The 24,806-nt window shown below is 45.4% G+C and overlaps 1 long non-coding RNA gene across 1 annotated transcript in view; it reads left to right on the top strand.

Annotated features, from left to right (window-relative positions):
* Positions 1 to 24,806, top strand: part of LOC139555978 (uncharacterized) — a 44,256-nt gene that overhangs the window by 19,358 nt on the left and 92 nt on the right. Inside the window, exon 3 of the long non-coding RNA XR_011671045.1 lies at positions 24,131 to 24,806. This exon is cut by the window's right edge and continues 92 nt beyond it. This is a non-coding gene — a long non-coding RNA (uncharacterized lncRNA). The remainder of the gene's footprint in view (positions 1 to 24,130) is intronic.

Consider the following 24,806-nt stretch of genomic DNA (forward strand, 5'->3'; position numbering starts at 1 on the left):
ACCCTGTTCTTCTCTCTTAGCCCCCTCACCATGTTCTTCTCTCTTATTCCCCTCACCCTGTTCCTCTCTCTTAGCCCCCTCACCCTGTTCTTCTCTCTTAGCCCCTCACCATGTTCTTCTCTCTTTACCCCCTCACCCTGTTCTTCTCTCTTAGCCCCCTCACCCTGTTCCTCTCTCTTAGTCCCCTCACCCTGTTCTTCTCTCTTAGCCCCTCACCATGTTCTTCTCTCTTAGCCCCTCACCATGTTCTTCTCTCTTAGCCCCCTCACCCTGTTCTTCTCTCTTAGCCCCCTCACCCTGTTCTTCTCTCTTAGCCCCCTCACACTGTTCTTCTTCCTTAGCCCCTCACCATGTTCTTCTCTCTTAGTCCCCTCACCCTGTTCTTCTCTCTTAGCCCCCTCACCCTGTTCTTCTCTCTTAGCCCCCTCACCCTGTTCTTCTCTCCTTAGCCCCCTCACCCTGTTCTTCTCTCTTAGTCCCCTCACCCTGTTCTTCTCTCCTTAGCCCCCTCACCCTGTTCTTCTCTCTTAGCCCCCTCACCCTGTTCTTCTCTCTTAGCCCCCTCACCCTGTTCTTCTCTCTTAGTCCCCTCACCCTGTTCTTCTCTCTTAGCCCCCTCACCCTGTTCTTCTCTCTTAGCCCCCTCACCCTGTTCTTCTCTCTTAGCCCCCTCACACTGTTCTTCTCCCTTATAAGGATATCCATAAAGGTCACCTACCTAGCCCACATTCCCAGCATAGCTCTCTGCCATGGATAAATATACCAAGAGATATGTCTCTCCGTTTCCACACACCTCCCCCAGTCTAAATGCTATCGGGGTGGACATAAAATCCTTCTGATTCTCCACCTCACTCAACACAATAGAAGTGGATCCCGAATGGGATCCTACTCCCTACATAGTGCACTGCTGTTGACCATAACTCTATTTGTACACTGTATTGGGAATAAGGTGGCATTTGGAATATATCCATGATATCAAGGATTTCTGATAGAGTGTATAAAGACCTGTCAGAATCAGTGGGGTTGTTCCCCCTACGCATTTGGAGTCGTTTCAAGAGAGAGAGAGAGAGAGAGGCGCAGTCTAGCTGTCTAGACATGCACAGCCACAAACTGCATGAACCTCAGATCAGGAGGAAACACATAATTATGTCTGTTGGAGGTGTGTACCTCAGTGCTAACGGGGGGGGGGGGGGGGGGGGGTATACTAGGACCAGTGGAGGCTGTTGAGGGGAGAACGGCTCATAATACTGTCTGGAAAGGAGCAAATGGCATCAAACACCTGGTAACCAAATGGAATGACATCAAACACCTGGTAACCAAATGGAATGACATCAAACACCTGGTAACCAAATGGAATGACGTCAAACACCTGGTAACCAAATGGAATGACATCAAACACCTGGTAACCAAATGGAATGGCATCAAACACCTGGTAACCAAATGGAATGACGTCAAACAACTGGTAACCAAATGGAATGACATCAAACACCTGGTAACCAAATGGAATGACATCAAACAACTGGTAACCAAATGGAATGACATCAAACACCTGGTAACCAAATGGAATGACATCAAACACCTGGTAACCATGTTTTTTATATATTGGATACCGTTCAGCTGATTTCACCTGCCCGTCCTCCCCAATGAAGGTGCTACTAACCTCCTGTGACTAGGACACCTCAGTCACAGACAGAAACAGGCTCCCATTTCATCTAGACCTCCAGGTGTTGACATTTCACATGGCGGGGGCGGGGTAGTAGATCAGCTTTGATATTGCAGATTGATTGTAGGTTCTAACAAAGTAATTGTTGGCATAATTTCCAATCCCCCTTATTTATTTATTCATGTATTTTTCTCTGTACTTCCCCCCCCCCCCTACCGTACAATCCCTACCCTTATTGGAGTAAACTAACGGACAACAATATTTCTACGGCTACTTACAGCTATTTTCACTCACATCGACGGTACCTCTAGTTAACTAATTATACATATACTCCTAATTTCTTATTTTTTGAAGTGCTGGATTTTTTCCCACAGCGTTCAATCCACCACTCATTGTGATCTGAACTCCAAGCCTCCGATGTCCACAGATTAACCCATCATTCCCAGTATAATGCCATTTTGCTATACCTCCCTCTATTTTACTGTGATTTCATACGAGGGTCCTGAACCTCCCCGTTTGTAACATTTCTTCTGATATTGCACTAAAAATAAATACTACCTTGAAAGTATAATGATATTTCCCATTGACTGATCGTTGGTTAGAACATACGCTGAGTGTAGCAAATATTAGGTAGACCTTCCTAATATTGAGTTGCATGGAAAGAGCAGGTGTTCTTAATGTTTTGTATACTCAGTGCATTCAGTGATTTCACTGGTAGGTCATCAAATCAAATCAAATCAAGTTTATTTTATATAGCCCTTCGTACATCAGCTAATATCTCGAAGTGCTGTACAGAAACTCAGCCTAAAACCCCAAACAGCAAGCAATGCAGGTGTAGAAGCACGGTGGCTAGGAAAAACTCCCTATAAAGGCCAAAACCTAGGAAGAAACCTAGAGAGGAACCAGGCTATGAGGGGTGGCCAGGTAGGTAATGCAACACACTCCAGCCCAGTACTTTAAGGGTGAAGATAGCTATACCTCAGATGCCTATAATATGCTAAACTTGACTCTAGGTGTTTTTTTTCTTCTGCTTGGTTGGATGAAGCAGTAGTCATAGCCTCAGGGTTGTTGTGCTGTGGTTCAGCTCTGCACCGCATGCCATGTTCCTGAGCGACACTGGGCCTTTCACCAGGTATTTAGTGCCTGAGTGAACATCTATAGAGGTATTGTCTGCTATTCTCCTGATCACTTGCTCATAGAGGAATCGTATTGTAGGGTGACTGCACCATAGAACCTGTCTGTTATTTCACGTTATTGGCCGGGTTAAAATGGCACCAGCACAGTAGGGTCAAAAAGTGGAAGTTCATGTTGAGTTTATGTTCTTTATTTCTAGTCTGATGTTAGATTGGCATCTATAGCTAAATGTTTTCAGGGTCATTTTGTTTGAAGAGGGACATGTTCTGTTTACTCAAATCATCTGATAAACTGCTATTGAAAAAAAGTCTGTTGTAGAAATATTCACCCTTATGTCAATTTTTGGAAAGCTTGCAGATTTGTGGTTATGTTTCCCATAAATATAAAGTTGTATTGCACCCTTGTACTTTAAAAAAATAATTCCATATGCCGATGGCTACAGGAAGCATTTGTCTGCAGTTATCTTGACCAAAGGCTGTGCAACCAAGTACTAGCTCCAGGAATGCAAATCATTTTCCCATGCCATTTGACTTTATTTTCTAAACTAAAATAGTAAACTTAAGTTTACAAAAATAAAATTGGTTATGCAGTGTTGAAAATCCAATAACAAGACCAGCTTTTATTTACATATTTTTTTTAAACTTCTTTTTGAATAAATATGGAATTGTTTAAAGATGCACTATGCATAAATCCCTGTGCCTGTAAGATTCTCCCTCGGAGAGGTGGGTGTGGAGTCAGGCGCAGGAGAGTAAGAATTGCAACAAGGGCGTTTATTTACAAGTCCATCAAAAGAACAGGCACAGGACCACAACAGCAGCCACTAAAAAACAGGAACGCAGTCTAGTCGAACACGGAGGAAACCACTCCTCTAACTAAACTCACGTGTGGAAAACAGTCCCGTGAAAACACCTGTTCAACAGAACAAACAAAACGCAACCCGAACCAATGACAGATACACAAACAATCCTGCACAAAACCTAGAGGGTAGGGCGAGATTAAATACCCCACTGATTAACCTAAACTCGACACAGGTGAACAACAAGACAGACAAAACCAAACGAAACAGAAAAGGGATCGGTGGCAGCTAGTAGACCGGTGACGACGACCGCCGAGCACCGCCCGAACAGGGAGAGGAGCCACCTTCGGTAGAAGTCGTGACAGTGCCATTCTAATAGTTTGCCTAATTTCAGTTTATGTGTCTAAACAAGCAAGTATAGTGTAGAGAATCATTGTACCATCTAAACCGCTGTGAAATATATTTTCCATAACCAAAAATATTGTATTTTCAGCTGTTTGAAGCTGGGGTACAAAACCAAAAAGTAAAGCAAAAACTTAACATAAGAACGAGAAGGATAGAAATAGATCAGATCTACTGCTTCTTAGACTTGCTTTCAATGAGAATGACAGATCTATAACACATATTTCTATGTGAATTTGGTGGGTCGCCCAAAAAGAAAAGTGCCGCGGTGCCATTGTATATGGTGATTTGTTATTCTTTTAATTAAGAAGTGGATCAAGTTAGTGGCTCCCAAACCAGTAACGTGTTTTGGGCTGTCTTATGAGCCACCAAGAGAACAAACCCATTCTTTCTCTAGCCAGGCTTTGATCTTAAACCAGAACCCAAAAAGAATCAGCCACCAATGGGTTCCAACTCCTTTCTGACCAATTGGGAAAACCTGATCTAGGTTATTTAATTGTTTGCCTGCTTATTAAACTCACAAATCAATTTAAAAAAGCACCGTAACACCCCACAGGGGGAAAGACACACTGACGTCACACAGAATGTTCAGCTGAGAGAAATAGGAAGTACTCCCCATCGACCGGGACTCCGTTTCTGGATACATAGCATTACATGACTTCCTGATTGATTACTCCACTATGGGGCTCAATAAAACTCACATCCTTTGATGGTCGGTCAGTGGACTTGAGAAACTCTACTTTTGTGTTCTATCCCAGAAGTAAGCTTTAACAGGTTACTGCTAAATGAAAAGTGATATTTCTAAAGATGATTTGCTACATTATAATATTATTAAGTGCTTATTTTGTTAAGGGGTTTATAAGAGATGTGGTCCACTCTATAACAGACTCAGAGGGCTGATACAGACTGGACCACATCTCTGTACCCCATCAGCCCTCTGAGTCTGTTGCAGACTGGACCACATCTCTGGACCGTAAGAGACTCAGAGAGCTGATACAGTCCAGGAATGTGGTCCAGTCTGTAACAGACTCAGAGGGCTGATAGGGTACAGATATGTGGTCCAGTATGTAACAGACTCAGAGGGCTGATAGGGTACAGATATGTGGTCCAGTATGTAACAGACTCAGAGGGCTGATAGGGTACAGATATGTGGTCCAGTATGTAACAGACTCAGAGGGCTGATACGGTACAGTATGGCTCTAAGTGTTACTTGGTGCCACTTGCCTTTGTCTCAAATCATTACAACACAAGTCACAACCTTTTAACAGTCATCCCAGATTAACATAATCTAAATCCTTCCCATCTTTGACATTTTTACAGTCTGCTGGAGAATAAAATAAAATAAACTCCTTTGTTGGGATCAACGGGCTTTGAAGTTTCACAGAGAACCCTGAATTGTCTCATTTCATTTTTAATCGCTCAGCCCCCAGTTTGTTGAGGTAATTTCAACCAGTAATTTCAACCACTGGATTGTTGAAATTAACAATCACTTTCGTATCGAGGCCTTGCCTTCATCAATCATTTTAGAATTAGGACCTCAACCTGAACCGACCAGATTTGTAGTTCCTTGAAAGCAACTGGCCTAACCAGTTCCCTCAACCTGAACCGACCAGATTTGTAGTTCCTTGAAAGCAACTGGCCTAACCAGTTCCCTCAACCTGAACCGACCAGATTTGTAGTTCCTTGAAAGCAACTGGCCTAACCAGTTCCCTCAACCTGAACCGACCAGATTTGTAGTTCCTTGAAAGCAACTAGCCTAACCAGTTCCCTCAACCTGAACCGACCAGATTTGTAGTTCCTTGAAAGCAACTGGCCTAACCAGTTCTAACAGCCAAAAGCCAGACCACCCAACCTATTGGACTCCTCAGAGCGAGCAGCAGATCAGCAAAACAGCATCACTTAATCATTTAATCATTGAATCGCCTTGGTCTTGGAAATGGTTCAATGGAATGGATCTGACCAGGAGCACAGGTCCTAAATGATGGGGAACACAGGTACTAAATGACCAGGAGCACAGGTCCTAAATGACCAGGAGCACAGGTCCTAAATGACCAGGAGCACAGGTCCTAAATGACCAGGAGCACAGGTCCTAAATGACCAGGAGCACAGGTCCTAAATGACCAGGAGCACAGGTCCTAAATGACCAGGAGCACAGGTCCTAAATGACCAGGAGCACAGGTCCTAAATGATGGGGAGCACAGGTCCTAAATAACCAGGAGCACAGGTCCTAAATGATGGGGAGCACAGGTCCTAAATGATGGGGAGCACAGGTCCTAAATAACCAGGAGCACAGGTCCTAAATAACCAGGAGCACAGGTCCTAAATGACCAGGAGCACAGGTCCTAAATGATGGGGAGCACAGGTCCTAAATAACCAGGAGCACAGGTCCTAAATGACCAGGAGCACAGGTCCTAAATGACCAGGAGCACAGGTCCTAAATGACCAGGAGCACAGGTCCTAAATGACCAGGAGCACAGGTCCTAAATGACCAGGAGCACAGGTCCTAAATGATGGGGAGCACAGGTCCTAAATAACCAGGAGCACAGGTCCTAAATGATGGGGAGCACAGGTCCTAAATGATGGGGAGCACAGGTCCTAAATAACCAGGAGCACAGGTCCTAAATAACCAGGAGCACAGGTCCTAAATGACCAGGAGCACAGGTCCTAAATGATGGGGAGCACAGGTCCTAAATAACCAGGAGCACAGGTCCTAAATAACCAGGAGCACAGGTCCTAAATGACCAGGAGCACAGGTCCTAAATGACCAGGAGCACAGGTCCTAAATGACCAGGAGCACAGGTCCTAAATGACCAGGAGCACAGGTCCTAAATAACCAGGAGCACAGGTCCTAAATAACCAGGAGCACAGGTCCTAAATAACCAGGAGCACAGTTCCTAAATAACCAGGAGCACAGGTCCTAAATAACCAGGAGCACAGGTCCTAAATAACCAGGAGCACAGGTCCTAAATGACCAGGAGCACAGGTCCTAAATAACCAGGAGCACAGTTCCTAAATAACCAGGAGCACAGGTCCTAAATAACCAGGAGCACAGGTCCTAAATAACCAGGAGCACAGGTCCTAAATGACCAGGATCACAGGTCCTAAATGACCAGGAGCACAGGTCCTAAATAACCAGGATCACAGTTCCTAAATAACCAGGAGCACAGGTCCTAAATAACCAGGAGCACAGGTCCTAAATAACCAGGAGCACAGGTCCTAAATGACCAGGAGCACAGGTCCTAAATAACCAGGAGCACAGGTCCTAAATAACCAGGAGCACAGGTCCTAAATGACCAGGAGCACAGGTCCTAAATGACCAGGAGCACAGGTCCTAAATGACCAGGAGCACAGGTCCTAAATAACCAGGAGCACAGGTCCTAAATAACCAGGAGCACAGGTCCTAAATGATGGGGAGCACAGGTCCTAAATGACCAGGAGCACAGGTCCTAAATAACCAGGAGCACAGGTCCTAAATAACCAGGAGCACAGGTCCTAAATGACCAGGAGCACAGGTCCTAAATGATGGGGAGCACAGTTCCTAAATAGCCAGGAGCACAGGTCCTAAATGATGGGGAGCACAGGTCCTAAATAACCAGGAGCACAGGTCCTAAATGATGGGGAACACATGTCCTAAATGACCAGGAGCACAGGTCCTAAATAACCAGGAGCACAGTTCCTAAATAACCAGGAGCACAGTTCCTAAATAACCAGGAGCACAGGTCCTAAATGACCAGGAGCACAGTTCCTAAATAACCAGGAGCACAGGTCTTAAATGACCAGGAGCACAGGTCCTAAATAACCAGGAGCACAGGTCTTAAATGACCAGGAGCACAGTTCCTAAATAACCAGGAGCACAGGTCTTAAATGACCAGGAGCACAGGTACTAAATGACCAGGAGCACAGGTCTTAAATGACCAGGATCACAGGTCCTAAATAACCAGGAGCACAGTTCCTAAATAACCAGGAGCACAGTTCCTAAATGATGGGGAGCACAGGTCCTAAATAACCAGGAGCACAGGTACTAAATGACCAGGAGCACAGGTCCTAAATGATGGGGAGCACAGTTCCTAAATAGCCAGGAGCACAGGTCCTAAATTATGGGGAGCACAGGTCCTAAATAACCAGGAGCACAGTTCCTAAATAACCAGGAGCACAGTTCCTAAATGATGGGGAACACAGGTCCTAAATAACCAGGAGCACAGGTCCTAAATAACCAGGAGCACAGGTCCTAAATGACCAGGAGCACAGGTCCTAAATGACCAGGAGCACAGGTCCTAAATGACCAGGAGCACAGGTCCTAAATAACCAGGAGCACAGGTCCTAAATAACCAGGAGCACAGGTCCTAAATGACCAGGAGCACAGGTCCTAAATGATGGGGAGCACAGGTCCTAAATGACCAGGAGCACAGGTCCTAAATGATGGGGAACACATGTCCTAAATGACCAGGAGCACAGGTCCTAAATGACCAGGAGCACAGGTCCTAAATGACCAGGAGCACAGGTCCTAAATGACCAGGAACATATGTCCTAAATGACCAGGATCACAGGTCCTAAATGACCAGGAGCACAGGTCCTAAATGATGGGGAACACATGTCCTAAATGACCAGGAGCACAGGTCCTAAATAACCAGGAGCACAGGTCCTAAATGACCAGGAGCACAGGTCCTAAATGACCAGGAGCAAAGGTCCTAAATGACCAGGAGCACAGGTCCTAAATGATGGGGAGCACAGGTCCTAAATAACCAGGAGCACAGGTCCTAAATGACCAGGAGCACAGGTCCTAAATGATGGGGAGCACAGGTCCTAAATAACCAGGAGCACAGGTCCTAAATAACCAGGAGCACAGGTCCTAAATGACCAGGAGCACAGGTCCTAAATGACCAGGAGCACAGGTCCTAAATGACCAGGAGCACAGGTCCTAAATGACCAGGATCACAGGTCCTAAATGACCAGGAGCACAGGTCCTAAATAACCAGGAGCACAGGTCCTAAATAACCAGGAGCACAGGTCCTAAATAACCAGGAGCACAGGTCCTAAATAACCAGGAGCACAGGTCCTAAATAACCAGGAGCACAGGTCCTAAATGACCAGGAGCACAGGTCCTAAATGACCAGGAGCACAGGTCCTAAATAACCAGGAGCACAGTTCCTAAATAACCAGGAGCACAGTTCCTAAATAACCAGGAGCACAGGTCCTAAATAACCAGGAGCACAGTTCCTAAATAACCAGGAGCACAGTTCCTAAATGATGGGGAGCACAGGTCCTAAATAACCAGGAGCACAGGTACTAAATGACCAGGAGCACAGGTCCTAAATGATGGGGAGCACAGTTCCTAAATAGCCAGGAGCACAGGTCCTAAATGATGGGGAGCACAGGTCCTAAATAACCAGGAGCACAGTTCCTAAATAACCAGGAGCACAGTTCCTAAATGATGGGGAACACAGGTCCTAAATAACCAGGAGCACAGGTCCTAAATAACCAGGAGCACAGGTCCTAAATGACCAGGAGCACAGGTCCTAAATGACCAGGAGCACAGGTCCTAAATGACCAGGAGCACAGGTCCTAAATAACCAGGAGCACAGGTCCTAAATAACCAGGAGCACAGGTCCTAAATGACCAGGAGCACAGGTCCTAAATGATGGGGAGCACAGGTCCTAAATGACCAGGAGCACAGGTCCTAAATGATGGGGAACACATGTCCTAAATGACCAGGAGCACAGGTCCTAAATGACCAGGAGCACAGGTCCTAAATGACCAGGAGCACAGGTCCTAAATGACCAGGAACATATGTCCTAAATGACCAGGATCACAGGTCCTAAATGACCAGGAGCACAGGTCCTAAATGATGGGGAACACATGTCCTAAATGACCAGGAGCACAGGTCCTAAATAACCAGGAGCACAGGTCCTAAATGACCAGGAGCACAGGTCCTAAATGACCAGGAGCAAAGGTCCTAAATGACCAGGAGCACAGGTCCTAAATGATGGGGAGCACAGGTCCTAAATAACCAGGAGCACAGGTCCTAAATGACCAGGAGCACAGGTCCTAAATGATGGGGAGCACAGGTCCTAAATAACCAGGAGCACAGGTCCTAAATAACCAGGAGCACAGGTCCTAAATGACCAGGAGCACAGGTCCTAAATGACCAGGAGCACAGGTCCTAAATGACCAGGAGCACAGGTCCTAAATGACCAGGATCACAGGTCCTAAATGACCAGGAGCACAGGTCCTAAATAACCAGGAGCACAGGTCCTAAATAACCAGGAGCACAGGTCCTAAATAACCAGGAGCACAGTTCCTAAATAACCAGGAGCACAGGTCCTAAATAACCAGGAGCACAGGTCCTAAATAACCAGGAGCACAGGTCCTAAATGACCAGGAGCACAGGTCCTAAATGACCAGGAGCACAGGTCCTAAATAACCAGGAGCACAGTTCCTAAATAACCAGGAGCACAGTTCCTAAATAACCAGGAGCACAGGTCCTAAATAACCAGGAGCACAGGTCCTAAATAACCAGGAGGACAGGTCCTAAATGACCAGAAGCACAGGTCCTAAATGACCAGGAGCACAGGTCCTAAATAACCAGGATCACAGTTCCTAAATAACCAGGAGCACAGGTCCTAAATAACCAGGAGCACAGGTCCTAAATAACCAGGAGCACAGGTCCTAAATAACCAGGAGCACAGGTCCTAAATAACCAGGAGCACAGGTCCTAAATAACCAGGAGCACAGGTCCTAAATGACCAGGAGCACAGGTCCTAAATAACCAGGAGCACAGGTCCTAAATAACCAGGAGCACAGGTCCTAAATGACCAGGAGCACAGGTCCTAAATGACCAGGAGCACAGGTCCTAAATAACCAGGAGCACAGGTCCTAAATGATGGGGAGCACAGGTCCTAAATAACCAGGAGCACAGTTCCTAAATAACCAGGAGCACAGTTCCTAAATGATGGGGAACACAGGTCCTAAATAACCAGGAGCACAGGTCCTAAATAACCAGGAGCACAGGTCCTAAATGACCAGGAGCACAGGTCCTAAATGACCAGGAGCACAGGTCCTAAATGACCAGGAGCACAGGTCCTAAATAACCAGGAGCACAGGTCCTAAATAACCAGGAGCACAGGTCCTAAATGACCAGGAGCACAGGTCCTAAATGATGGGGAGCACAGGTCCTAAATGACCAGGAGCACAGGTCCTAAATGATGGGGAACACATGTCCTAAATGACCAGGAGCACAGGTCCTAAATGACCAGGAGCACAGGTCCTAAATGACCAGGAGCACAGGTCCTAAATGACCAGGAACATATGTCCTAAATGACCAGGATCACAGGTCCTAAATGACCAGGAGCACAGGTCCTAAATGATGGGGAACACATGTCCTAAATGACCAGGAGCACAGGTCCTAAATAACCAGGAGCACAGGTCCTAAATGACCAGGAGCACAGGTCCTAAATGACCAGGAGCAAAGGTCCTAAATGACCAGGAGCACAGGTCCTAAATGATGGGGAGCACAGGTCCTAAATAACCAGGAGCACAGGTCCTAAATGACCAGGAGCACAGGTCCTAAATGATGGGGAGCACAGGTCCTAAATAACCAGGAGCACAGGTCCTAAATAACCAGGAGCACAGGTCCTAAATGACCAGGAGCACAGGTCCTAAATGACCAGGAGCACAGGTCCTAAATGACCTGGAGCACAGGTCCTAAATGACCAGGATCACAGGTCCTAAATGACCAGGAGCACAGGTCCTAAATAACCAGGAGCACAGGTCCTAAATAACCAGGAGCACAGGTCCTAAATAACCAGGAGCACAGTTCCTAAATAACCAGGAGCACAGGTCCTAAATAACCAGGAGCACAGGTCCTAAATAACCAGGAGCACAGGTCCTAAATGACCAGGAGCACAGGTCCTAAATGACCAGGAGCACAGGTCCTAAATAACCAGGAGCACAGTTCCTAAATAACCAGGAGCACAGTTCCTAAATAACCAGGAGCACAGGTCCTAAATAACCAGGAGCACAGGTCCTAAATAACCAGGAGGACAGGTCCTAAATGACCAGAAGCACAGGTCCTAAATGACCAGGAGCACAGGTCCTAAATAACCAGGATCACAGTTCCTAAATAACCAGGAGCACAGGTCCTAAATAACCAGGAGCACAGGTCCTAAATAACCAGGAGCACAGGTCCTAAATAACCAGGAGCACAGGTCCTAAATAACCAGGAGCACAGGTCCTAAATAACCAGGAGCACAGGTCCTAAATGACCAGGAGCACAGGTCCTAAATAACCAGGAGCACAGGTCCTAAATAACCAGGAGCACAGGTCCTAAATGACCAGGAGCACAGGTCCTAAATGACCAGGAGCACAGGTCCTAAATGACCAGGAGCACAGGTCCTAAATAACCAGGAGCACAGGTCCTAAATGATGGGGAGCACAGGTCCTAAATGACCAGGAGCACAGGTCCTAAATGACCAGGAGCACAGGTCCTAAATAACCAGGAGCACAGGTCCTAAATAACCAGGAGCACAGGTCCTAAATGACCAGGAGCACAGGTCCTAAATGATGGGGAGCACAGTTCCTAAATAGCCAGGAGCACAGGTCCTAAATGATGGGGAGCACAGGTCCTAAATAACCAGGAGCACAGGTCCTAAATGATGGGGAACACATGTCCTAAATGACCAGGAGCACAGGTCCTAAATAACCAGGAGCACAGTTCCTAAATAACCAGGAGCACAGTTCCTAAATAACCAGGAGCACAGGTCCTAAATGACCAGGAGCACAGTTCCTAAATAACCAGGAGCACAGGTCTTAAATGACCAGGAGCACAGGTCCTAAATAACCAGGAGCACAGGTCTTAAATGACCAGGAGCACAGTTCCTAAATAACCAGGAGCACAGGTCTTAAATGACCAGGAGCACAGGTACTAAATGACCAGGAGCACAGGTCTTAAATGACCAGGATCACAGGTCCTAAATAACCAGGAGCACAGTTCCTAAATAACCAGGAGCACAGTTCCTAAATGATGGGGAGCACAGGTCCTAAATAACCAGGAGCACAGGTACTAAATGACCAGGAGCACAGGTCCTAAATGATGGGGAGCACAGTTCCTAAATAGCCAGGAGCACAGGTCCTAAATGATGGGGAGCACAGGTCCTAAATAACCAGGAGCACAGTTCCTAAATAACCAGGAGCACAGTTCCTAAATGATGGGGAACACAGGTCCTAAATAACCAGGAGCACAGGTCCTAAATAACCAGGAGCACAGGTCCTAAATGACCAGGAGCACAGGTCCTAAATGACCAGGAGCACAGGTCCTAAATGACCAGGAGCACAGGTCCTAAATAACCAGGAGCACAGGTCCTAAATAACCAGGAGCACAGGTCCTAAATGACCAGGAGCACAGGTCCTAAATGATGGGGCGCACAGGTCCTAAATGACCAGGAGCACAGGTCCTAAATGATGGGGAACACATGTCCTAAATGACCAGGAGCACAGGTCCTAAATGACCAGGAGCACAGGTCCTAAATGACCAGGAGAACAGGTCCTAAATGACCAGGAACATATGTCCTAAATGACCAGGAGCACAGGTCCTAAATGACCAGGAGCACAGGTCCTAAATGACCAGGAACACATGTCCTAAATGACCAGGAGCACAGGTCCTAAATAACCAGGAGCACAGGTCGTAAATGACCAGGAGCACAGGTCCTAAATAACCAGGAGCACAGGTCCTAAATGACCAGGAGCACAGGTCCTAAATGATGGGGAACACATGTCCTAAATGACCAGGAGCACAGGTCCTAAATGACCAGGAGCACAGGTCCTAAATGATGGGGAACACATGTCCTAAATGACCAGGAGCACAGGTCCTAAATGACCAGGAGCACAGGTCCTAAATGATGGGGAACACATGTCCTAAATGACCAGGAGCACAGGTCCTAAATAACCAGGAGCACATGTCCTAAATGACCAGGAGCACAGGTCCTAAATAACCAGGAGCACAGGTCCTAAATGACCAGGAGCACAGGTCCTAAATGACCAGGAGCACAGGTCCTAAATGACCAGGAGCACAGGTCCTAAATAACCAGGAGCACAGGTCCTAAATGACCAGGAGCACAGGTCCTAAATGACCAGGAGCACAGGTCCTAAATGACCAGGAGCACAGGTCCTAAATGATGGGGAACACAGGTCCTAAATAACCAGGAGCACAGGTCCTAAATAACCAGGAGCACAGGTCCTAAATGACCAGGAGCACAGGTCCTAAATGACCAGGAGCACAGGTCCTAAATGACCAGGAGCACAGGTCCTAAATAACCAGGAGCATTGGTCCTAAATAACCAGGAGCACAGGTCCTAAATGATGGGGAACACAGGTCCTAAATAACCAGGAGCACAGGTCCTAAATAGCCAGGAGCACAGGTCCTAAATGATGGGGAGGCCGTTTTATGGCTGCAATAACTTCCTCACAAAGGACATAATTACTTCACTCTATACTCCGAGTCGATATTCACGTCATAACAAGGACCACGCCAACAAATCGGTGAACTTGTTTTTTTATATCCCATTGACACAAATTGGAAAAGAGACACCTTCATCATCGATATTTTGTTACACAGAAATAACTAAACATGCCGAAAAGCTGCTGTGTTGTTCAGTGGGCAATGCTCCCACATAGGGAAATAGAGCCTGCGAGAAGAGCAATGTGGCTTCAGGCTATTCAGCGTGGCAGAGTGGGAAATGTGGGGACCCAGTGTCCAAGCAGGCTACACGGTAGCTACTGTATGTGTGTGTGGAAAACATTTCATCACAGGTAAGCAGTGGCCATTTTAGCATGTAAATCTGGGTGGAGCAAAAAAAAAAATATTTATGAAGCAGCATAAGACATTTGAATGTATTTGAACAGGAAAGTGGCGCGACGGTCCCTCATCAAAGAGAAAGATGCCGGATTTACAATCCCAAATTAAATGACCGTTCAAAACGGATTGTCCCAGTTGCAATGCTTACAGTTAGCCACTGTCACCGATTCCTTACAAACCACTCATTGTTGAATTTGCGATCTCCAAATTGTTGTGTAATGTTTATGTCCAATGGCCGATGAGCACCGATACGTTTTATCTGCCGTGTCTTGGGAGCCAGACACAGCTGGGGATCAAACTGTAGAACCCAGTTCCTACATTTTAATATAAAAATGTATTTTATCAAACAAAACTATGCTACATTTTATCTCTGGAACCCTCAGGATGACAAATCAGAGCAAGATGACTGAATGTAAGAGGTGAATGTACCAAACCAGTTGCGTGATAAAAGTTTTTGTTGTTGTTGTGCACCTCTCCTCAAACAATAGCATGGCATTTTCTCACTGTAATAGCTACTGTAAATTGGACAGTGCAGTTAGATTAACAAGAATGTAAGCTTTCTGACCATATAAGACATGTCTATGTCCTGGGAACTGTTCTTGTTACTTACAACGTCATGCTAATCACATTAGCGCACGTTAGCTCAACCAACTCATGGGGGGGGACACACCGATCTCATAGAGGTTAAATGTTGTTTTGTAATTGACTAAAACAAGCTGACAACAAGAAAATTGCGTTTGGAAAAAAAGGGACGTTTTTTTGCAGTCAGCCAATGGGATAACCTAGGTAACCACAGGTTGTTTTTCCAATGGGATAACCTAGGTAACCACAGGTTGTTTTTCCCACAGGTATGTGGGGCCGCGACGTTCTGTCTAATACCCGACTGGGACTTTCAGCTACAGCCTGTATTTATGACCCAAACTGTCAGGGGAGCAACGGAACCGGCAGAACTTGGCCCGGTTCCAATGTGTAACTGCTCAGAGTTCAAATGTATAACTACCATTCAGTGATGTTGTAGGCTACCAAAGGAGACTTCCCGTGGGAAGGGTAGCAGATATCGTGGCATCGGTCATTGAAGATGTTTCTCCAGTTAGTCATTGTGTAACGTAGAGTAGAGCGAGACATGAGAAATACAGAGACTGAGGAGTTGGGATTCAAAGAGAGGGATACAAGTAATTACAGCGGGGAATAATGATTGCTTTTGAGACCTTACTTCTTGTACTTTTCAAGAACCCACTGTGAGGGTATACGAGAACGACTGCCAAGCATATCTATCTATTCTCTTTGAAGATATTGACACTGCCTCACTGAGACAAACCCAGAGCCAACACCAACTTTCCTCCAACGGCCTGTTTGTCGTGGCTACGGCGTGTCATGGCAGCTAGCCAACCCTGGACTGCTCTGTCCTCTGGTATCCTATCTGCAGCCTGCACTATAGGAGAGCACACACACTGTCAAAACACTATCTTTCCGTGGCTGTACAGCCATTGGTCGTTTAAATAATTCCCCTGACTCACTTCCTAGGGGAAAACACAGGGGTTACAAGTAGATGGGACATGCGTCCCAAATGGCATCCTATTCCCTATATAGTGCACTACTTTTGACCAGAGTCTTATGGACCCTGGTCAAATGTAGTGCCCTATAAAGGGAATAGCGTGTCATTTGGGATGCAGTAACTTACCCCGGGTATAATAGTCACCCTGAGGGACAGTTATTGACGTAGTGATATAGAGGGATGTGTGGTAACTTGTGCTTGATGTAGGGGGGGGGGGATGTGTGGTAACTTGTGCTTGACGTAGGGGGGATGTGTGGTAACTTGTGCTTGATGTAGGGGGGGGGGGGGGTAACTTGTGCTTGATGTAGGGGGATGTGTGGTAACTTGTGCTTGATGTAGGGGGGGGATGTGTGGTAACTTGTGCTTGATGTAGGGGGGATGTTTGGTAACTTGTGCTTGATGTAGGGGGGGATGTGTGGTAACTTATTTTTGATGTAGGTGGGGATGAGGGGGTGTGTGTCTTTTCGTCATATTAAAGAAGTCTCAAGGTATTGCTCACCTTAGGGATAAGCTGTAGACCACACTGTCTACCAAGAGAGTTCTCATCTATATTATTCGTAGCCGTCTATTTACCACCACAGAACGAAGCTGGCACTAAGACCGCACTCAACCAACTCTATAAGGCCATAAGCAAACAAGAAAATGCTTACCCAGAAGCAGCGCTCCTAGTGGCCAGGGACTTTAATGCAGGTAAACTTAAATCAGTTTTACCTAATTTTTACCAGCATGTCACAGAGGAGAAAAAATTCTGGACCACCTTTACTCCACATACAGAGATGCATACAACGCTCTCCCCCGCCCTCTATTTTGCAAATCTGACCATAATTCTATCCTCCAGATTCCTGCTTACAAGCAAAAACTAAAGCAGGAAGTACCAGTGACTCGCTCAATACGGAAGTGGTCAGATGATGCGGATGCTACGCTACAGGACTGTTTTGCTAGCACAGACTGGAATATGTTCCGGGATTCATCCAATGGCATTGAGGAGTATACCACCTCAGTCATCGGCCTCATCAATAAGTGCATTGACGACGTTGTCCCACAGTGACCGTACATACATATCCCAACCAGAAGCCATCGATTACAGGCAACATCCGCATCGAGCTAAAGACTAGAGCTGCCGCTTTCAAGGAGCGGGACACTAATCCGGACGCCTATAAGAAATCCCGCTATGCCCTCAGACGAACCATCAAACACGCAAAGCGTCAATATAGGATTAAGATTGAATCCTACTACACCGGCTCTGACGCTTGTCGGGTGTCGCAGGGCTTGAAAACTATTACGGACTACAAAGGGAAACCCAGACGCGAGCTGCCCAGTGACGCGAGCCTACCAGACGAGCTAAATGCCTTTTATGTTCGCTTCTAGGCAAGCAACACTGAAGCATGCACGAGAGCACCAGCTATTCTGGATGACTGTTTGATAAAGCTTTCGGTAGCCGATGTGAGCAAGACCTTTAAACAGGTCAACATTCACAAAGCCATGGGGCCAAATGGATTACCAGGACGTGTACTCAAAGCATGCCGGACCAACTGTTGAGTGTTTTCACTGACATTTTCAACCTCTCCCTGACTGAGTCTGTAATACCTACATGTTTCAAGCAGACCACCATAGTCCCTGTGCCCAAGGAAGCGAAGGTAACCTGCATAAATCACGTCGGTAGAGATTAAGTGCTTTGAAAGGCTGTTCAAGGCTCACATCAACAGCATCCTCCCAGATATCCTGGACCCACTCCAGTTCGTATAACAACCCAACAGATCAACAGATGACGCAATCTCACTCTGCTCTGCTCTTTCCCACCTGGACAGGAGGAACACCTATGTGAGAATGCTGTTCATTGACTACAGCTCAGAGTTCAACACCATAGTACCCACAAAGCTCATCACTAAGCTAAGGACTCTGGGACTGAACACCTCCCTCTGCAACTGGATCCTGGACTTCCTAACGGGCCGCCCCCAGGTGGTAAGGGTAGGCAACAACACGTTTGCTACGCTGATCCTCAACACTGGGGCCCCTCAGGGGTGTGTACTTAGTCCCCTCCTGTACTCCCTGTTCACCCACGACTGTGTGGCCAAACATGACTCCAACATCATCATTAAGTTTGCTGACGACACAACAGTGGTAGGCCTGATCACCGACAACGATGAGACGACCTATAGGGAGGAGGTCAGAGAACTGTCAGTGTGGTGCCAGGAATACAACCTCTCCCTCAATGTGAGCAAGACAAAGGAGCTGATCGTGGACTAGAGGACAAGGCTGGCCGAACAGGCCCCCATTAACATCAACGGGGCTGCAGTGGAGCGGGTCGAGAGTTTTAAGTTCCTTGGTGTCCACATCACCAACAATCTATCATGGTCCAAACACACCAAGACAGTCGTGATTAGGGCACGACAAAACCTTTTCCCCCTCAGGAGACTGAAAAGATTTGGCATGGGTCCCCAGATCCTCAAAAAGTTCTACAGCTGCACCATCAAGAGCATCCTGACCGGTTGCATCACCGCCTGGTATGGCAACTGCTCAGCATCCGACCATGAGGCGCTACAGAGTAGTGTCGTGCGTACGGCCCAGTACTTCACTGCAATCCAGGACTAATATAATAGGCGTCAGAGGAAAGCCCATAAAATTGTCAGAGACTCCAGTCACTCAAATCATAGACTGTTTTCTCTGCTCCAAGTCTAGGACCAAAGGCTCCTTAACAGCTTCTACCCCCAAGCCATAAGACTGCTGAACAATTAATCAAATGGCCACCAGACTATTACATTAACCTGCCCCATTTGTTTTGTACACTGCTGCTACTCGCTGTTTATTATTTATGCATAGTCACTCTAACCTGTAACCCTGCACTCTGACTCGGTACCGGTACACCCTGTATATAGCCCCATTATTGTTATGTTATTGTGTTACTTTTTATAATTTTTTACTTGAGTTTATTTGGTAAATATTTTCTTAACTCTTCTTGAACTGCACTCTTGGTTAAGGGCTTGTAAGAAAGCATTTCACATTAAGGTCTACAGTTGTTGTATTTGGCGCATGTGACAAATAGAGTTTGATTTGATGTGTGGTAACTTATACTTAATGTGGGGGGGGGACGGGGGGGGGTTGTAACTGTTAGGGGATGGATCACACACAGATGGTCTTCACCCATGTATTTCAGTTGATCAATACAGCTGGGATATCACTTATAATTAAGCAATATGGCCCGAGGGGGTGTGGCATATGACCAATATACCACAACTAAAGGCTGTTCTTAACCATGACGCAACACCGAGTGCCTGGATACAACACTTAGCTGTGGTACAGTATATTGGCCATATACCACAAACTCCTGACGTGCATTATTGCTATTATAAACTGGATACCAACGTAATTAGAGCAGTAAACGCTAAATGTTTTGTTATACCCGTGGTATACAGTCTGATATACCACAGCTGTCAGCCAATCAGCATTCAGGGCTCAAACCACACAGTTTATAATGTAATTTATACCATGCAAATTAGTGATGTGTGTTTTCTTGAGTGTGTTACTGTCACTTCATCACACATTGTATACATGGCTTTGTCTTTACAGTCACACTGTGACTTCAGTTACAAACGTTCAGTTTAAATCTTATTCTGGACAGTTCAAATGCTACAGTTTTTTAAAAGGGTAATCTCCCCTTTTTTTTTTTTACTTCCTGAAAGTCCCTCTGAACTTGGCATGAAACTCAACAGGCTGAACTTCTAAACGTCCAGGGTTGCATAACTTGTCTGTTTAAAAAAAATTTTTTTTTTGCTGAGTGACTGTTGCCGTGACAACTGGAGAAAAACAACATCATTTTCATAAGACACTCGCTCTTTGCGGCCAATCAAAATTTCACCTTTTTCTCCACATTGGTCTTTGGGAGATGGATGCAAAAAAATAATCACTCTTTATGGGAGCCAGGCCTTGGCTCAACAGCAGCTAGCAGAATCCGGGATGGAAACGTCTTAAAATTGCATCCCAAATGTCACTCTAGTCCCTTCATAGTGCGCTGCACTAAATTAGTGCACTATAAAGGGAATAGGGTGCCATTTTGGACTCAGAATTACTGTCTAAAAGGAGTTTTTACAGCCTCAGCTGGAGACACAGGGTCATGTTTGTGTGGGTATCAACAGGATTTACGGCACAATAGCAGTCAAATAACTCTCCCCCTTTGATCCAGCAGTGTGACACAGGGTTTGTTGAACTGAAAGGAGATTTTTGGGGGGGGGGGGGGGAGTAGTTTGTTTTCAGTATTATGGATACTTTATTGTTGACCCTTCAAAAGATGGTTCTTAAAATAGCTACAAAAGAGCACCCGAGGACATGCAAACACTCCTTAGATTGCCGTGAGTTAATGTCAGTGAATCAAAAGTCTGAGCTACGAACTTATTTTTTCTTCTCAGTATTATGGACCCTTAAAATAGCTACACAAGAGCACCCAAGGACACCCTGCCTTGTAAGAGTTATATCATAGGTTTTTGAAGCCCTTTCTCTGAAATCAGTGACGTATGAAATGTGAAATTAATCACACAAAAAATGTGCCTGTATAAAGATAGAATACATGACAGAATTTTTTTTTTTTTATATTAACCCATGCAAGGACACAGGGAAATTGTATCAATAACAACCACAGCAATATTGACTTCATAGAGTCCTAAATTTGATGTATGACAAATCTAAAATCTAAACAAATAAGAACATATCATGAAAACATGGAAATAAAGACCAGCCAATGTTTATTATTACTTTAACATTGTTTCCCTGGCCATTGGACCACGAGTATGAACTAACTCAGTTATTCTCTGTTGTACATTCTTCAAATTTGTTTGTTTATTAGGAAGGAATTTGAATGCCTTTCTTCAAATTCATGCTTTAAATTTTATTTTCAGAGCCCGCAGAAACAAACGAATATGATTGACTTTAAACTTGGACTGGAGCAATCGGTTAATAACGAGATCGAGACACAGTCCAGCTCTTGACATACCAGGGCACAATGCGGACGTATTTGGAAACGCTGAAGTTTGAAATGTTCCCCTGTTAATATTGTTTGCGTTGTTTTAATCTGTGTAATTTCGGTCTCTCTATTGAGATGAAAAAATAAATAAACCATAATCTAGCTGGGCGAAAACCTTAGCTGGGATAGTGTGACCTTGTAGCGATAAAATACGAGGCTAGATTACATAACATGTTATAGTACTATTTGGGAAAACGACGCAATGTTTGGCATTTGTCATGAGAATTATGCTTGTGCAAGTCTTTTTTAGGGATGTTGATGTGGATTCGCTTAATCATGAGGCACCATTAAATACAGTAGGAGCAGCTGTAGTTTAGTAGCGAACTTCCTGCTCATCCAAGACACATGAGACACTAATCAAGAGACATGACAGCAGTTAAGTAGCAAACTTCCTGCTCATCCAAGACACATGAGACACTAATCAAGAGACATGACAGCAGTTAAGTAGCGAACTTCCTGCTCATCTAAGACACAAGGCACTAATAAAGAGACACACCTACAGTTTAGTAGCTAACTTCCTGCTCATCCAAGATATAAACTATATACAGCCTCCTCCATTATCAACAAAATGACTTCATTCCACTCTTTACATCCTCCTTGATTGTGGTCTGCTGGGTCTGTGTGCCTGGACCTCAATTAGTCTATTGACTCTGTGATACTCTGTGATACAGAGAGGGTCAATGTGATACAGAAAGGGTCAATGTGATACAGAGAGGGTCAATGTGATACAGAGAGGGTCAATGTGATACAGAGAGGGTCAATGTGATACAGAGAGGGTCAATGTGATACAGAGAGGGTCAATGTGATACAGAGAGGGTCAATGTGATACAGAACGGGTCAATGTGATACAGAGAGGGTCAATGTGATACAGAGAGGGTCAATGTGATACAGAGAGGGTCAATGTGATACAGAGAGGGTCAATGTGATACAGAGAGGGTCAATGTGATATAGAGAGGGTCAATGTGATACAGAAAGGGTCAATGTGATACAGAGAGGGTCAATGTGATACAGAGAGGGTCAATGTGATACAGAGAGGGTCAATGTGATACAGAGAGGGTCAATGTGATACAGAGAGGGTCAATGTGATACAGAGAGGGTCAATGTGATACAGAGAGGGTCAATGTGATACAGAACGGGTCAATGTGATACAGAGAGGGTCAATGTGATACAGAGAGGGTCAATGTGATACAGAGAGGGTCAATGTGATACAGAGAGGGTCAATGTGATACAGAGAGGGTCAATGTGATATAGAGAGGGTCAATGTGATACAGAAAGGGTCAATGTGATACAGAGAGGGTCAATGTGATACAGAGAGGGTCAATGTGATACAGAGAGGGTCAATGTGATACAGAGAGGGTCAATGTGATACAGAGAGGGTCAATGTGATACAGAAAGGGTCAATGTGATACAGAGAGGGTCAATGTGATACAGAGAGGGTCAGTGTGATACAGTAATGGAGTCATTGGTAAAACTTTGGACACAAGGCACATTCAGAGCTTGGCAGTGGTAATATCATCTCTGTGAAGGCGAGAAAACAAACACTATTGTTTGCTCACGGACCATGACTCTTGCTCACACTGTCTAAATACCTTCTCTTTCAACCTTCTTTCATTCCTCCTCTGCATCCCCCTTTCATCCTCTCATCTCCACAGCTCCGGAAGAGAGGAGAGAGGAAAAACAACACCACACGTCCAAGTGTTTCTCTGGTCTCGATACAACCCCGCAGAAATGATCAGATAGGAGCCCCATCTAGTCGTCAATATGCTCTCATCCATCTGCTGAACGCTCTTCTTGTCCTGGGTTGGGGCTAGATGAAGCCTTCTCCGTTGATAAAACCATCACTGTAACACCAGCTAACGCTAGCGTGTTGACACTGAACAGAGGAAAACTAAGCTCTGTTGGGATATAAGTTATAATTATGAACACAGCCTTAAGTCATCAGGTTAGCCATTTGAATTGGATAGGGATGTTGATGTTTTTTTTATTATAAATGTGACACCTTGGCATTACATGACTGCTATATACAGTATGGCGTTTACAAACCTTTATATAGTGACTTAAATTCTGACTATTAATCAACAGGTTCTTCTCTGTTCGGCCTTCCAAAGTCACAACATAAACTCTTAACTTAATAAAGGGATGATGTGGCCGGTGACACTTTGCTTCCTGAAAGTTCAATATCTTGAAAACTTGATTGCTGACTTACAAAACATTTTGGGACTGTATCGACAAGGACTAATGAAACAATACCAAAATATAGTTTTTGAGTGGATTTGATGCTTTGATGCTGAACAGCTCCAGATATCATTAAACAGGCATCCATCCTTGCATCAAAGACCAACAAAAAGTTACCGTGCAGTCTCAGACACACACATCTGCTTAAGAAATGTGGCATGGTCAGCACCTTCCCGGGAGGACAATGTGCGGGTTTAGCGCTCTCCTCATAAAAACCATAGTGGAGTTGTGATCTCCATCTCTCCATGCCTAGTAGCAATGAGCTGAGCCACAGCACAAACTGGTCTCAGAGCATTTTGTATTATTATGTACGTAAATCCGGGGACACTCCATTTAGTACTCCATTTAGTCTTAATGATCGGCTATGAAAAGCCAACTGAGATTTATTCCTGATTATTATTTGACCATGCTTGTCATTTATGAACATTTTGAAAATCTTGGCGCTCTCTAATTTTCTCCTTCTCTCTTTCTTTCTCTCGGAGGACCTGAGCCCTAGGACCATACGTCGGGACTACCGGCCGTGGTGACTCCTTGCTGTCCCCAGTCCGCCTGGCCTTGCTGCTATTCCAGTTTCAACTGTTCTGCCTGCGGTTATGGAACCCCTACCTGTCCCAGACCTGCTGTTTTCAACTCTTAATGATCGGCTATGAAAAGCCAACTGAGATTTATTCCTGATTATTATTTGACCATGCTTGTCATTTATGAACATTTTGAAAATCTTGGCTCTCTCTAATTTTCTCCTTCTCTCTTTCTTTCTCTCGGAGGACCTGGGCCCTAGGACCATGCGTCGGGACTGCCGCCCGTGGTGACTCCTTGCTGTCCCCAGTCCGCCTGGCCTTGCTGCTATTCCAGTTTCAGCTGTTCTGCCTGCGGTTATGGAACCGCCACCTGTCCCAGACCTGTTGTTTTTCAACTCTTGATGATCGGCTATGAAAAGACAACTGAAAATTATTCATGATTATTATTTGACCATGCTTGTCACTTATGAACATTTTTGAACATCTTGGCATAGTTCTGTTATAATCTCCACCCGGCACAGCCAGAAGAGGACTGGCCACCCCTCATAGCCTGGTTCCTCTCTAGGTTTCTTCCTAGGTTTTGGCCTTTCTAGGGAGTTTTTCCTAGCCACCGTGCTTCTACACCTGCATTACTAGCTGT

This window comes from Salvelinus alpinus, chromosome 27 (assembly GCF_045679555.1).
Source record: "Salvelinus alpinus chromosome 27, SLU_Salpinus.1, whole genome shotgun sequence".
Taxonomy (NCBI): Eukaryota; Metazoa; Chordata; class Actinopteri; order Salmoniformes; family Salmonidae; genus Salvelinus; species Salvelinus alpinus.